Source organism: Onychostoma macrolepis, chromosome 20 (genome assembly GCF_012432095.1).
Source record: "Onychostoma macrolepis isolate SWU-2019 chromosome 20, ASM1243209v1, whole genome shotgun sequence".
NCBI lineage: Eukaryota > Metazoa > Chordata > Actinopteri > Cypriniformes > Cyprinidae > Onychostoma > Onychostoma macrolepis.
In genome coordinates this window covers 15,571,668-15,587,343 of record NC_081174.1, presented here as the reverse complement: position 1 = coordinate 15,587,343, position 15,676 = coordinate 15,571,668, and the positions used below count along the sequence as shown (strand labels likewise).

The following is a 15,676-nucleotide window of genomic DNA, read 5'->3' as shown; positions in this document are numbered from 1 at the left end:
TTGCTGGAAGCCGCTGATGGCATCTTGCGCTGCAGGCTAACCCAATAAAGCAAGCAATAAATCAGACTGAGTCTGAATAATCCCTCTCCATCAGTAGAGATTACCACTTCTTAATACTCAAAACAGCACCTGTACCTTCACCGTACAAGATCCTCAAGATTTGCCAGTGGAAGGCAAGAGAAATATCTTTTCCCCCATGTTTAGTTTGGACTATTTCAGGAATGCGTTCTCCATCATAAAGTGTCCATCTGCCCGAAGAGCTTTGAAACAGACGTACATTGGCTGCACACACGGTTAACGTCTCTTCTGTACAAAAGACCCCTTTCACGTTCTCTATATTACTCTTTTTTTGAGGCTCTGTGGCCCTGCGACAACTGAATAGCCTGGCAAAGTTGACCGCACTTCAAACGTCGGCGCATGGGTAGAGGCTCTGGAGGTTTGATGAATGGCTCTAATTCCTTTGAGGCTCACATGGTAACAATAAATGTGAAGGAAGAGGCACTCTCTCGTTTCACGAGCCGGGAACCCACGCTTTGTGTCGCGGGGCTTCAAATGCTAATCCTTTCTTTTGCCTTCTCCGGGAGTCGAGTGGCTCAACCTCTGCTGAGAAACTGTAGTAGTACCCATAGGCAAATCCTCCTGACGCAGGGGTGTCTTTGTCAGGGACAAAAGTGGTAGATCTTGATTTACTTTTGCCACATTATCAGCATGTGAGCGGCGTGTTGGTGCTTTCTTGAATCACTCCTGGCATGCAAAATTCTATATTATGATATTTACAGTACTGTTCAGAAGTTTGCGGTCAGGAAGATTTTCAAAGAAATTCATACTTTTTTTTTTTTTTCAGCAAGGACGCATTACATTCATCAAAGGTGACAGTAAAACATTTATAGTGCTACAAAAAAATAATATTTCAAATAAATGCTGCTCTTTTAAATGTTTCCACAAAAATATTAAGCCGCAAATCAGCATATTAGAATGATTTCTGAAGGATCATGTGACACTGAATAGTGGAGTAAAGGCTGCTGAAAAGTCAGCTTTGTCATCACATGAATCAATCACATTTTAAAGTATATTAAAATAGAAAACAGTTATTTAAAATAAAAATAAAAATTCACAATATTACTGTTTTACAGTATTTTTGATCAAATAAATGCAGCCTTGGTGAGCATAAGAGGCCACTTTTAAAAACATTACAAAACTTTACTGACCCCAAACTTATAATATTAGTGTAACTTTTTTACCTTGAGAAATATATAATAATTATAATATTATTATTATTATTATTTTTTTATATATATATATTTTTTTTTTTTTTTTTAAACAATTAAGATGTGTACATATAATTAAAATGTTTTGGCTTTTTCTTGATGGTTGCACCACATAACATTAAACTTTTCTTGAAAATGTTATAAAATAAATTCAAAACCATATTAAATCAACATGGATACAATGAGTATATTTTAAACATTTAAAAAATGTAGATACTTGTCATTGTCTCATTTAAGCGTCTTAGAAGAATGTGCAGTACAGACCAGGGTTGCATCAACATACACACAGTCGTGAGCGAGAGCCAGACATCAGCCATGTGATCACAGTCTGTTCACAGGAGGCTTTCCTCTGCGCCCCGCTTCAACCAAGCCAAATGAGATCATGTTATATATTATTACATGCGTGTGTAAGTGTGAGAATAGCTGCGGACCGGCCATATTTATGCACAGCTGTCTGGATAATCCATACAATGATTTGAGTGCTCCCTCCTCGCCATTTTCGGAAAGCGCTTTCATGACTGGAGCCGTCTAGGGAGAATTATTGAATTCATAATGAGTGGGACCCCTCTCTGCCACACCCTGCTCATCACTTACTCCCACATTTCAGTAACGCAAGGGAGGCCCGCTCTAATTGAACGTCCTTTGATGTGATGCATGTTTGCAAAGCCTCCTTATTCAAGACTCATTTAACAATACATTTCTTTTGTAAAGCCTATGAATTTCTCAAATGGAATTGAATTTCAAAGACAGCAAATGGAGGGAAATAAAGCACTAATGTCAAATTCACATTAAGTGATGAATGCAGTGTACCATAGTTTTACCATAGCTGTGTCATTTTTTTATGTCCTGATATACAAGAAAACACCTACAGCATAGGAACAGGATCATATGAAGTGATAAGTTGAATCACTGATGAATATGTGATGATTTAATTTCAAATAAAGATATGAACATAAATAGGAAAAAAATTACTAATGCATTCCAAAGTCTTATTTACACTTTTATAAGTTAGTCAGAACAAAAACTTAATATTTAAAACATATAATTCTGTAATTGTATCATGGATTTTGAGGCAAAGATTTCAATTTACCCAATAGCCTCTCACATATTTTACCACACAACATCATTTTTTTTTTCTTTTTTTTTCTTTTTGTAAAGTGAATGCTTTTTTTAAAGTAAGAGTCATTTGCTTTTACACAAAATTAAATTTGCATGTAGAAAATGTAGATTATTTTTACAGCTATACACTATCGCTCAAAAGTTTGGAGTCAATAATGTTTTTTTAACTGTTTTGAAAATATTCTTATGTTCACTGAGGCTACATATTTGACCAAAATAAAAAAATTGAAATTATTTTTAAATCAACTATTTTCTATTACAATATATTTTAAATTATATATATTTTTCATGATTGTTTGATGAATAAAGTTCAAAAGAAGAGCATTTATGTGAAATAGAAATTTGTGTAAAAGTCTTTACTTTAAATTGATAAAAAAAAAAAAAAAGTCAATGTAATCTTGCTCAATAAAAGTGTTAATTTCTTTAAAAAAAAAAAAAAATGTAAATAAAAAATCTTACTGAGCCCAAACTTTGAACAGTTTGATCTGTTTTTATAAATAATCTGCTATATGAAGTCACGGCAAACATTATGCAGCGTTCACTGGCATATCTTACCCCACTCACCTCTACTCTTGACACGGTTTTGACACGTGTGTAGAACAATAACTGCTGCATTGGCATTGAAATGAAGGTTACTTGAGGTGACGTTACACCTGAGGAGACGCTTATAATATGTCATTATAGTCTGTTTATTCATTCAGTAAATAATAGCAGAGCAAATGTGGTTTGTTTACCTAAATGTGGACAGAATATGAATAGCGTGTTTGGAAGTCATTCAGGCGTTTTTTGCGAGTCTGTACTATTGGGCTTGTGGAACATTCTATGACTCATCTCTGGCACCCACTGAAAAATTGTGACTCAGAGGAAGTAACACACACAACTCAGAACATTCTTTGTGTTCTGTATTTATGCGAGTGTATGTTCAGGATGAGAGATGTTTCGTTCTTGTGAATTACGTGCGTTGTTAAGAATATATGAATCAGATGTGGCAACTGAATTGTGAAACACTTTGTTTTGTCTATTAAAACATGCTTTTTTTTGGCTTATGATTTGCACCCTCGTCTCAGCCATGTCTGCCCAGTTAGTGTGTGTCGCATGTATGCATGTGTATTCCGCACGTGGGTGTGCGTGTATGTTCATATGTGGCATTATTTCTATGTGCAACCTCGGCAGCATTTTTCCATGCGAGCATGAGCATGTTTACGAGCGACTGTGTCGGTGGGTGTGCGTGGAGTTTATGAGGCCCTTTGAACGAGAGCTGTGGTCCCAATTATCTGTTAGACCCCTCACCCTCGCTCACACAATCTCCTTCCTCATCTCGTCTCTCGCCCCCTGCCCCCTACCTTCCTCAACCTGTCATTTTCCCCTCTTAAAGGGGACAGCACCGCCTCGAGAGGTAAGGAAGAGGGGATTTCTTCACATAAAGTTAAAAAGAGGATTAACCTCCTGTAGTAGACTTCTTCCCTCAGGTGCGACGTCTTTGGTTTTGGTGCAAAGTTCAGAAAACTCACACATTTTATACATGCAGCACCCTTGAAAGGTGCACCCTTTCATCTCAAGTATGCATGTGGGTTTGTGTAGTGTGCCGGGATCACACGCTAGTTACTTCATTGTGGATTCAATACCTATGAAATACTTAAAGTATATGAAATTTGTTGCATTGACATCAAAATATCACACTATATTTTTTTAAGCAATTTCATTTTTACGCAACTGATCCAAAGGTAATTTTTCCCCCCAAGTTTAAGTTTTTAACCATTTTTATTTTAGACTATTTTTAACAATATTATTTCCTATATTTTTTGGTTTAGAATACCATGGCTCTGCAAAATTCTGGAACAAATGAAAATCTCTAAAGAAGAAAATATTTTAGTGTTTAGTGATACTAAGCTTAATTCCATAAAAAATATGGATATGCATAATAAATACACACAGTATACACACACATATATTATATAAACAAAAACTTTTATTTTGGATGTGATTAATCGCGATTAATCATTGCCTAAGCACTAATATTTAGTTTACACCATTTTAAGGTAATATGCCAAACCTATTTAAAAACATTGTTAATGAGGGGAGAAAAATGATTGAGATTACTAAAGTTTCGAAATGGTCATTCATCAGTTAAAAATTTACCGTCTTATTAATACATTTACATTCTCTGCAGTTTGAGTCAATTTATAAATTAATAAATGATATAGAATAAATTAATTACTTCATTCATTGAATTTTTGAACACATTCTCCACTGACTTACTCACAAAGACAGTTGATTTGTTACTGAATGAATCTGTGTTTTATGAATAATTTGATTGAATGACTCGTAAAGTCACTTGTCGGCACCTGCCGGTGCAACTATGTAACCTGCAAAAACACCTTATTGACAAATCTCCAACATTAATACACAGAAACAATCTAGGAACTAGAACGCTAAGTGTTGTATAGACTTTTATAATGATTGTTTTGTCATAGATGATTAGTGATTATTATTACAAAGACTTATCTCTGTGTGTGAGAGGCCTGGGCTGGCCACTGGAGAATTCCTTGGCTAATCAGGTTTAACATCAGTACATGCTTAATTTTGGGGTCTACTGTATGGCAAAAATACCATTTTTATCCATATTTTTCATTAAGAGATATGCAAGCTGGCCACCTCCAGCCAAGGTTGCTGCTAAATAGGTGCTTTCAATTTTTGTGTAGCATAGCCTATGTAAACAGGAAACTCATTTTGTTGTTGTAAACTTTGCTAGGTTACTTTAGGTCAGTGGTTGGGGCTGTTAGAAGGGGTATGCGTTACACACAGGTGTTTGCAGGCGGTGCGGTGCGGTGCGTCAGTGCTCCCCTTAAATGACCTGCAAGTTTGCTGTAACTGAGTCACTCTGCAGTGAGGTGATGGATGCCTGGTGAGTCATCACTCGAGATCGCTGGCAGGTGGAGGGCTGTGAAAAGGCTTTTATCAGCCTCAGTGATTACAGTATGAGAGGCGCTGCTTGATGCGTGGTGATTCATTCAGAGCTGAGTATGTCTGTACTGAGCATTCTTATTCAAACTGAGCAGAATCTTTACATAGACGCACATTGTCACCATTTTCAGTGATTGTAATACAAAGAGGTTAGCGTTACCATTCATTTCAGTGACTCAACTAGTGCTTGTAAGCCTATATATTTGTTAGTTCCTTATCTAGGTGTTTTTTGACCTGAGCTGTGTATTCCACCTGACTAATTATACATCTCATTAGTGTTCGTTTCATGTGAGGCGTCAATCACATAGAGTATAACTGCACACATGCAACAAAAGGAATCAATGGTCAGGGTTCACGCGAGGTCTGTTGAAGCAAACACATTGAGCAGATAGAGTGACACGGCTGTGCATGACCACACTAACATGCTGAGAGAGTACATACATTAAATTCACTAATACGGAAAGCAGTTCGAAAAATATTTCTTATTATTATCAATGTTGAAAGCAGTAGTGCTGCTTAATCTTTGTGAAAACCATGATACATCTTTATTTCAGGATTATTTGATGAATTGAAAGTTCAAAAGAGGAGCATTTATTTGAAATGGAAATGCTTTGTAATATTATCAGTGTCTTTACTAAACTTTTAACCAATTTAATGTGCCCTGGATAAAAAAAAGCATTTCTGACCCATAACTTATGAACAGAAGTGTATGTTTGATGTGTTTTAAAACAGAAATTTAACTGATTTTAGGCTGAGCAGTGAGAGCATGAGCATGAACCGTCTCGCTGTCTGACCAAGATTCTGTTACTGCTCCCTTAGCTGGCTAAACTCCAGAGAGAGCTGAGAGTTTGTTTTGCACTGAAAGATGATACTTACCTGCGTTTCCTGACTGTCTTGATGCAGTGCTTATAGAAATAGTGCCTTGTTTCTAATCTTCACAAAGGAAAAAGCTGCAGTTTTTTGCTGGCCAATGCATCGTCATGCAAAATCAAACATTCAGTTATAGAAATGCCCTAGATTCTAATGTATTTGTGAGTTAGGGAAAGGCAGGTCTACCAAGATAAAGCATGTAGTTTTAAATTGTAAATTTGAAAACTTTTATTAAGCTAATGAAATGACTGAAGTCTTCGTCTTGCATGGGTTTACAGTGTAAAAAGTTGCTGAGTGCCCCTATCAGAAGTTATTTGCCTTGCAAAAAGCAATTTATAATGAGCGAGTGCATTTTTTTCGCGTAGACTGTTCTGTAGTCTCGTTAGAGAGTTGAGATGTATTCATATTTCATTCCTGAACATGATCCACGTTTAGTGTGGGAATTCACATCCCTGTTTAATAAAGAGAGTAGATTAGCCAGCTTTCACAGCCTTTGCGCGTCTGCAGAGTAAAAGTCACAAAGGGACAGATGGGATGCCACACAGACGGAGAAGATGCTGATTTATTTTCTTCTCTTTATGGCGGACAAAATCCTGTCCAGTCTGTACCATGTCCTCTCCATGTAGTAATCATCCCTGGAATAGTTATATGTTGGATAGTATGGCTATAAATCTAAATATGGCACAGTTATTAACTTAAATGTGACACTGGAAAATACTGGAAATGCAGGTTCCAGGTGGAAATTTTTTGCCCAGAACATAATGAAAGATCACACAAAAACCTCTGACATACGTAGACATCATCTTTTTTATCCTTCTCATTCTTTTTGCATATTATTCGTGTTTTTTTTTTTTCATCTCTGCAGTCTGAGCCATTACAAATCCATTGAAGGATTAAAGGCGCTAAAAATAGGCACTTACGCAGAGCGGGACTTAGTCAGCTGCCTCCTTATAAACAAACAAGCGTGGATCTGCGCCGCTGGCCTAGGCGGGCCTGTCTGCCCAGTGCTACAGGGAGTCATTTGCGGCCTGTGGGAGGCTGACCTCGGTCAGGCGCTGTCGGATGCATGAGTCCCGCTCGCTCGCTGCCTCAGAGACACACACAGACATGGAGGCTGGTGTCCAACGTGTGGGAGTAGTAACACCACAGACGGGCTAAAACGCTTAATGATGCTAAACCGCATCCGTGGCTAGCGGCACGCACGGCCCTTGCTTTCTGAGAACTCAACCCAGACTAGACCAGCCAAACTGGACTGGACCGATAGTCTCAGACGTGTCATTTCAAACTGCTACATCTCCCGTCTGCAAATAGAAACAGCTTCTGTGAGCGTTTTCACTACGAGGCGAAACTAGCGAGGGCTGTTACCGAGTTCAGAAGGGACATTTTCCTTTCTCTCTTTCTGTTCTCTCTTGCTAATTGTCTGTCATCCTCCTCTTTCTTTCATTCTCTAGGAAAAAGATTATGCTATGAAATCTAACTGGGTCTATTTATTACTCAGCACTTGAAGCATCGTATCATAAAAAGGGAGGTAAATCACTGGAAACTAAAAAATGGTTGATTTGTGGTGTAAAATAATTAACATGTACAGTTGTGCAGTGGCACACAGTTAAAGGGATAGTTCACCAAAAATGTATTCACCGGTATGACTTTATTTCTTCTATGAAATGCAAAAGAAGATATTTTAAAGAATTTTGACTTTTGTTGTATATACAGAAAACAACAGAGAGACATTTCTCAAATATCTTCTTTTGTGTTCTGCAGTGGAATGAAAGTCATACAGGTTTGGACTGACACGACGGTGAGGAAATGTTGACAGAACTTTCATTTCATTTCACAGAACGCAATCGCTTTAAGCTCTTTCAAGAAGCGGTTTCATTTAGTCAAATGACAGCTGGTAGTTTTTTGAAAGCTTCTCACCAACTTTGGAAAATGTGGTTTCCAAAGAGGGGCTCATTTTACCTGTCCTTACTGTAGTACTGAGTCATTCAGATTGACTCAAGACTGTAACAGACTCTGTCTGCGTTTAATTCCCTCAGTTTTAATCTGCCACTGAATGACTAATCCAGGCCCGAGCTGAATCATTCTAGTATAATTTTTCTTCTATTGTTTGGAAATGTTCAATTACGTGTAATATCATGATCACTTTATGAATAAGATACTGTATCATTTCTTCTCTTTCTTATAAATCCATCTCTTTCTTATAAATTGTCTTTTGTACGTTTTTCTTCAGCTGGTAATACGCACATGTGAGGCCACTTGTGAAGATGCTTCTGTTTTACTTTATTTTTCTAGTTAAATACAATATTTGTGTAAATTATGTTGTCAGCATAACAATTGAGTGAAAAGTTGAATTTAAAATTATCACGATTTTTTTGTTTTAAGCTTTTCACAGTCTGGAAATGTTTAACGCCCTGATCGTTGGTGATTTTATTTATCACACCTTATTGAGATCAAACCTACAGTCTTTCAGTTACAAACCAAGATATTTAACCTCTAAGCCAAAGGTTTGCTTAAACGCTGGCTGCTATATTGGCGTGCACTTGACAAAACTCTCTAGGTACTTACAATAAATTAAATGCTCATAAAGTCCATGTGGAGCAACACTGAGTTAAGACAACAGCTCTACAGTTCAGCTGGTCAGTACACCCCCAGAGGGGCCCTTGGGCCCTTCATGCAGATGTATGTGTGAATGCACCCTGCATCCTTCGATTGTATAAGTACTGATGGAATTCAGAAATATCTGCATTGCTGTTCTCCCAGGCTACACACCGTGTTAAGATTCAGTGTTTTCATCAAGATGAAATCAATATTCTGCAAGATTCGTATTGATCTCTCGGTGCTGCCAGTGACCCTATATTGGCTAGCAAAATTCTGTGGCATAATCAGTATGAAAACAGATGCTACATCTTTACTGACACAAAACAGACCCGAAGTGTACGTGTGTGTGGGTGGATATCAGTGTGCAAGAAAAAGAGGCAGATCGCTGGCATTTCTAGAGCCTCTCAGTGACTGAAATCTTGAGTTTTGTGAAAGCCTTGTAAAAAACAGTTAACGGTTAATATTTGAATAGGTCAGCAGCAAGAATCCCACATTCCAAATGTCAGATGGCTGATAAAGGAAACCCTGTCACCAGCACAAAGCAAGCAGTGGGCAGAAGCCTCCCACAGTCTGACATCAGTTACACACTCCATAGGTTTAAGCTGATCTGAATATTTCCACCGTATGTTTATGTGTGTGTTCAAGAGAGAGAGAGAGAGAGAGAGAAATATTTGTCCTCTCGTTCTGAGTCAGCCTCATATGTGTTTAACCCCAAACCCACAGCAAGTCTCAGTTGCGCATACTTGGGATCATAACCTTTAAAACTATGATTTATCTGAAGGAGCATATACGCACTCACACGCACACAGACAAATACACAGCCGTTTAGAGGGGAAAAACATAGGTTATGACTTCAAAGGGGAAGATGAAAATAATGGCAATAATATTGTCTTAAAATATTGGTGATTTCTCAAATTGTCTTGACCTTTACCCAAATGTCTTTTTAATGTCCTGAATTTTAGTTGAGGTAGCAAATTAAAAGCAATTAGAACTTGAATGTAAAGACGTAGAATTTAAAAATATATAATTCTAAGTTTATAAACTAGTATTTTTAATTATAAAAGAAGTAAATACTTAATATTTATGAAAAGACCGATAAATAGACAGAGAGACAGATAGATAGACAGATAGATAGATAGATAGATAGATAGATAGATAGATTGGTAGATAGACAGACAGAGAGAGATAAATACACAGACAGGCAGATGATAGATAGACAGATAGAGAGAGAGAGAGAGAGAGAGATTGGTAGAGAGACAGAGATGAATACACAAGACAGGCAGATGATAGATAGATAGACAGACAGACAGACAGACTAATTAAAATGTAGGAAAAGTTAATTAATCAATATTTATGAAAAGACCGATAAATACACAGACAGCCAGGCAGATGATAGATAGATAGATAGATAGATAGACAGATGACAGAAAGGTAGACGGAAAGAAAAAAAAAAGAAAAGGAAATGGTGTTTTGACAGGCTAACGTTACACCATTATAAATAGTAGCGAGGGGCCCTTGTGTTCAGTTTGCACTGTATGTGCAGAGAGGACCTGTGCTCTGCATCTTCAGTCCATGTGGTCTGAGGCTTTTGTGGCCCTTCATAGTCCGAGGCTCACTCAGGCCCCGTCCATAATTCTGTCTTCTCTGTTATTTTCAAAGGAATCATGTTTTCACACCTTTATTTTCTCATTTGCTATATTTGTCTCTCAGCAGCTGAGACCCATGAACAGCAAATTGCCGTTGTTTTGGAAACCTACGTGTTTTACGTGTGTATCTGACACACTCGCTAACAAATGTACACCTCTATGTGCTTATATTAGCTCTTAGCATTTTGTCACCAGGGCTGCCAGCCTGTTATCTGATCCTGAGGGAGTCCGTTCTCTATTTCTACCGTGTAACTTCTCTAAACACATTCAGAGACTGCATTTTACTCAAAGGTAAACAGCATGTAGTTGTATTTGGAGTACTATAGTTTGACAACCTCAGCATAAAGACATAGTTCCCTTTTGAATAAATAGTTCTTTGAATGAATTCTGGACAGGTTTGCAGAAGAGGAACAAGCTACTTTATCAATGAAACAGCTATTGTAGTGGCTCAAAGGTTATCTGTGGACACTGGCCAACACTGATGTCACCGTTTCCATCAAAAATGAAGGAGAAATTTATATTTCTCACATGGGAGATGCAATTTTAAATGGAACCAAGCAGTTTTACTTTCTGTGTGTCAGATAAGAGCAAGCATGTGCAAAAAGAGTCGTGCAACATATGCAAATGTTCATATTCCATTTCGACCCAAACACATACATGACACAGTTTGTAACACACTTACCCTGAGAGTGCAGATGTGGGTGGCGCTAAGTGTCACTTCTTTCCTATGGGGAGATTTTCCATCAGTCTACATTTCCTCCAATGGGTTGAGGTTTGTTTTGTGCAAAATAAATTCCTGGTAAATCTAATATGAATTTGCTATGTGCAATTAAACTCCAGTGATGCAGTTGTGCATCCCATCTTCTAAAATGGTCTTCGGATGGGTCTAACCACTAGTTAACTCGATTTGTTGCTTCAGCAGAGGTCAGGCTTGTGTTGATGGTGTGTGATAATATATCTGTGTGAATGGATTTATGAGTATGTTAAGTGCATGCATTTTGTAATTGTATAAGTCATATCTGTGATGTCTTGGGTGAAAACCTGTGCAGGGCAGCTGCAATAATGCATTCAATGATTGATTGACACCGGCTGAATTGTGTGTTTTTGTCTGGAAACGCAAAGAATTTGCTTGAGGTGCTTGAGGATTATCATTGCAGAATGTTATGATTCTCTTTATGTTTAAGACAGGAATACCTGTTTTTTTTTTCTCTCTCTGAGAATGTGATCACAGCCTGTCAATCTGCTCAAGCGTGACTATATATGCAGTGTTGGGGAAAGTTACTTTTAAAAGTAATGCATTACAATGTTGCGTTACTCCCTAAAAAAGTTGTATTACTTAGTTTCTTTTTGTGGAAAGTAATGTGTTACGTTACTTTTGAGTTACTTTTTAAATCTGGGCAGGGTTTGCTTGTTAGCTTTTAATATAAAAAAGTTCTTCTTTTACAAATGTGAAAGCCCTTTCACACTAAAAGTGAAATGAATACACCTCAGACTGAAGGAAATGTAAATTCACGTCTGTACAGTAGAGGGCGCAGCTCAAACAAATCACATGAAGAATATGACTCAAGAGAAGAAAGTTCAACACTATTCAGCAATAACAAAAACTAAACACAAATGTGTCATTTTTGCTTAGTATGGTTGAATTGGATCATCGAAGGTCAGTAGCAAAGACATTTAATAAAATGGGATTAAATACTAATGATATTTTTCTTATTTTACATATTTAATTATTGCAGGTTTGTATAATATTCTGAGTTTGCATTTGACTGTTTTTATTCATTTTGAGGAATACTGAATGTGTTTCTGTGCAGGTGAGAGGAGTAAATACATGCTCATATTTAGTCTTGATTTACAGTAAGAGCATGTTCACACACAACGCCTCTGCACTTACACCCAATTTCTCTCAACATGGCAACACAAGAGCTGTCAGTCAGTATATGGGAAACAAAGTAACTGGAGTTACTTATTTGAAAAAGTAACTCCAATATTTCCTTCTAAATGAAAAAGTAATGCATTACTTTACTAGTTACTTGAAAAAGTAATCTGATTACATAACTCGCGTTACTTGTAATGCTTTACCCCCAACACTGTATATATGCATGCACGAAACATATACATCCGTTCTATGGACAGATAGATAGATAGATAGATAGATAGATAGATAGATAGATAGATAGATAGATAGATAGATAGAAGTCCTGCTAAATACAATTCTGTTCACACCCAGTTTGTTTATAAACTGGAGTGACAACTCTTTTCTGTAATCGAACTGACTCCTTTAAATTTATAGCAATCTCATCCACTTTTTTTTAAGTGAGTTGCATCAAGAATATAAAAGGTGTTTGACTTCACTTCTGCAAACTGAAGTGTGAACAGGACAATTTGAGAGTCACACCTGTTTGTGAATATGGTTATAACTGGCTGTTTTCAAAAGAACTCTGAAATATCTTAATTGCATTTTACCTTGATTCTTGAGGCAGTTGGGTTAGATTAGTTATGGATTAGTTCTCTGTATCAGGATGTTACGGTTGCAGATCAGCAGCGGAAATCTGCACCTGTTCAGGCGTAACATAGTGAGAGTGTGTGCGCCCTGTCTGTTACCATATAAGACTTGCTCATGACTCATGCTGCTTTGTGACCTGCAGTGTGGGAAGTCATGATTCATACAAGCTACATTTAATCAACCTCAGCTCAAAATACTCCGGCATGCGTGACCCTCCTCCCTTCTACTCAAACACACACAGGAACGTTCAGCTCCCCAGATGCCGCTACACTGGTGTCATTGTGCTTGCAGTGGCCTGAGTTCAAAGTTAGGTTATGTGGATTTGAAACAACATGAACGTTATTCATTTCAGTGGAATGGTTTTGTTTATCACTGGTTCAGTTTCCAGACTGTCCCATCATCCCTTGCACTGACATGGTTCTGCTGTGACATCATTCAGAGGTAACGCTGCTTCCATCAGTTCACGTGCTTTCTGTTGTGAGGGCATTTATGACAGGAGTAACTGATTTAATTAATGTGTATGTTCTGTTTTACCTTTAATCAACTGGAATTTTAAAAAGTTGAAAGTAAAAATGTATGTTTGAAATGTGCTTTTTGCTTTTTAAAAATACATATACCTTTAAGTATTTTGAAAAATAATATAAAATAATACATTCTTTAATGTTCAGAATTTATATATATTATATTATGTATTTATGGAGACATTCTGACATGCTTGTCTGGGTTTTTTTTTTTTTGAAAATGTTACAGCATATACAAGTATTAGGTTTCAAATTCACACAAAATGATGTGAAGTGATGACCCATTAAAGGAGTAGAAAAGATGTGCTAAATGAGTGAATCAATCCTCTGCAATCGGCGCATCCCAGAATGTGACCTCTGAGTGCCCTGCCGTACAACATGAATGCTTCATATTATAGCCCAGATAAACGCTGTCATCTTGAGCAGAAGCCAGGCAGACATTATGATTTTTTTTTTACTGATTGTTTTTCCTAAATGGCTGATCTCATATGTGTTTAGTATTGATTTATTCAAAGAGGGTTTTAGTCTGCGTCTACCTCAGAAAATGAGTCCAATGGTAAGCGAAGAGTAGTTACAGTGACTCAAAGCAATTGATTTCTCTAGCTGCTCTACCAAAAATGCTCTGAAAACATCTGAGGGTCAGTAATATTGTCTATGTGTAGTGTTGTGTTGTCGCTTTTGTTATTTTTACTGTGCGATATGTCTGCAACGCGCAGATCCTCAGGCAGTAGGGGTCGTCAGAGATTGATGATGATGGGATCTGGGCTTCTGTCTACCCCAGCTGTACAATAACTCAAGCAAAGCCGTGCCCCCTCTACATTTTCCATTATGAATAAGTCGCACTCACACACAGCTGGCAGTCCCAGTCATGAATAATTAACAATGTCTCAGCGTACTCCAGGAAAGAGAGAGAGAAAGGGATGATGCATTGCTTTTTCTTTCCCTAGGGGTGCAGCACAAGCAGACAATACTATTGATTTGCCTGCGCAAGAGGCACTTGAATCCATTTAGAGATTGAGCTGGGCTTAATGAACACAGACATGGCTTCTTACCTCTACCTTGAACTTTCCACACACAACCAGATCACCATCCTCACATTTGTAAAGAGGTTTATGTTGAATACAGTATAAAATATCTGGCCCCTTTATCTAAAGTTATAAAATTTCACTTTTTATTAGCCTGCTGAACACTTAAAATTAAAAATATATATTACCATATGAAAAAATCATGTATGTGAAATATATATTTTTTATTGTTTACATGTTTATTATTATTATCATTAACTAAAACTAAAACCGTAAACATAATTTGTATTACTTGAAAAATTAAACATTAACTGAATTGAAATAAAAACCTAAAACATTATACAATTTAATAATATTATATTTAAAAAAAGCAATATATAATCTTTAGTGCTGTCAAACGATTAACCGCATCCAAAATAAATGTCTTTGTTTACATAATATGTGTACTGTGTATATTTATTATGTATATATAAATTAGTGTTGGGCAATATGCTCAATTTTCATATCGTCCTATCCTCAGCCTGTGAGATCGCCGATACACGATATTATCGTGCTAATTTATTTGATTATTTATTTACTTAGTTTCATTGCCGGAAAGTGAACCAACTCCAGCGTAAGGCTAAAAGGAGCCTAATGTTTATAATATGACTGAATTTGTATTTAACATGATAACAAATTAATAGAAACATCGTAATTAACGAAACTCCGCTGTTCCAGCGATGGCTCATCTGAACGCCTCTGATTGGCCATTGCATTTATAAACTCAGCATAATCGTGTGATTGGTTATAATAATGCGCAACGCTGAAAAAGAAATATAATGCAACAAATAAGCCCTAATATTAATTAGATAGTATTGCTACCCTGATGATGATAATAATAATAATAATAATAATAATAATAATAATAATCGTCTTGCTATCGTCAAAGGCATCATCCACAGGCGATATCTCTGACTATCGTCGATACATGATACAATCGTCTGTCGGCACAACCCTAATATAAATACACACACGTGCATGTATATATTTCAGAAAAATGTTAGTTTTATATATTAAATATATTTATTTATAATATAAATTATATGAATATAAATATAGACATGTAAATACATGTAAATATTTTCAAAATATATACGTGTGTGTGTATATATACATAATAAAT

General features: G+C 36.7%; 1 protein-coding gene across 3 annotated transcripts in view; it reads left to right on the top strand.

Annotated features, from left to right (window-relative positions):
* bach2b (BTB and CNC homology 1, basic leucine zipper transcription factor 2b) overlaps window positions 1-15,676 on the top strand; it is a 101,560-nt gene that overhangs the window by 39,040 nt on the left and 46,844 nt on the right. The window contains exon 1 of one of the 3 annotated variants that reach the window (XM_058755040.1): window positions 13,159-13,409. The exons of the other annotated variants lie outside the window; for them this stretch is intronic. The gene's annotated coding sequence lies outside the window, so the exon portion shown is untranslated. Of the gene's footprint in view, window positions 1-13,158; window positions 13,410-15,676 lie in introns of those variants that run through there. 3 annotated transcript variants of the gene reach the window in all.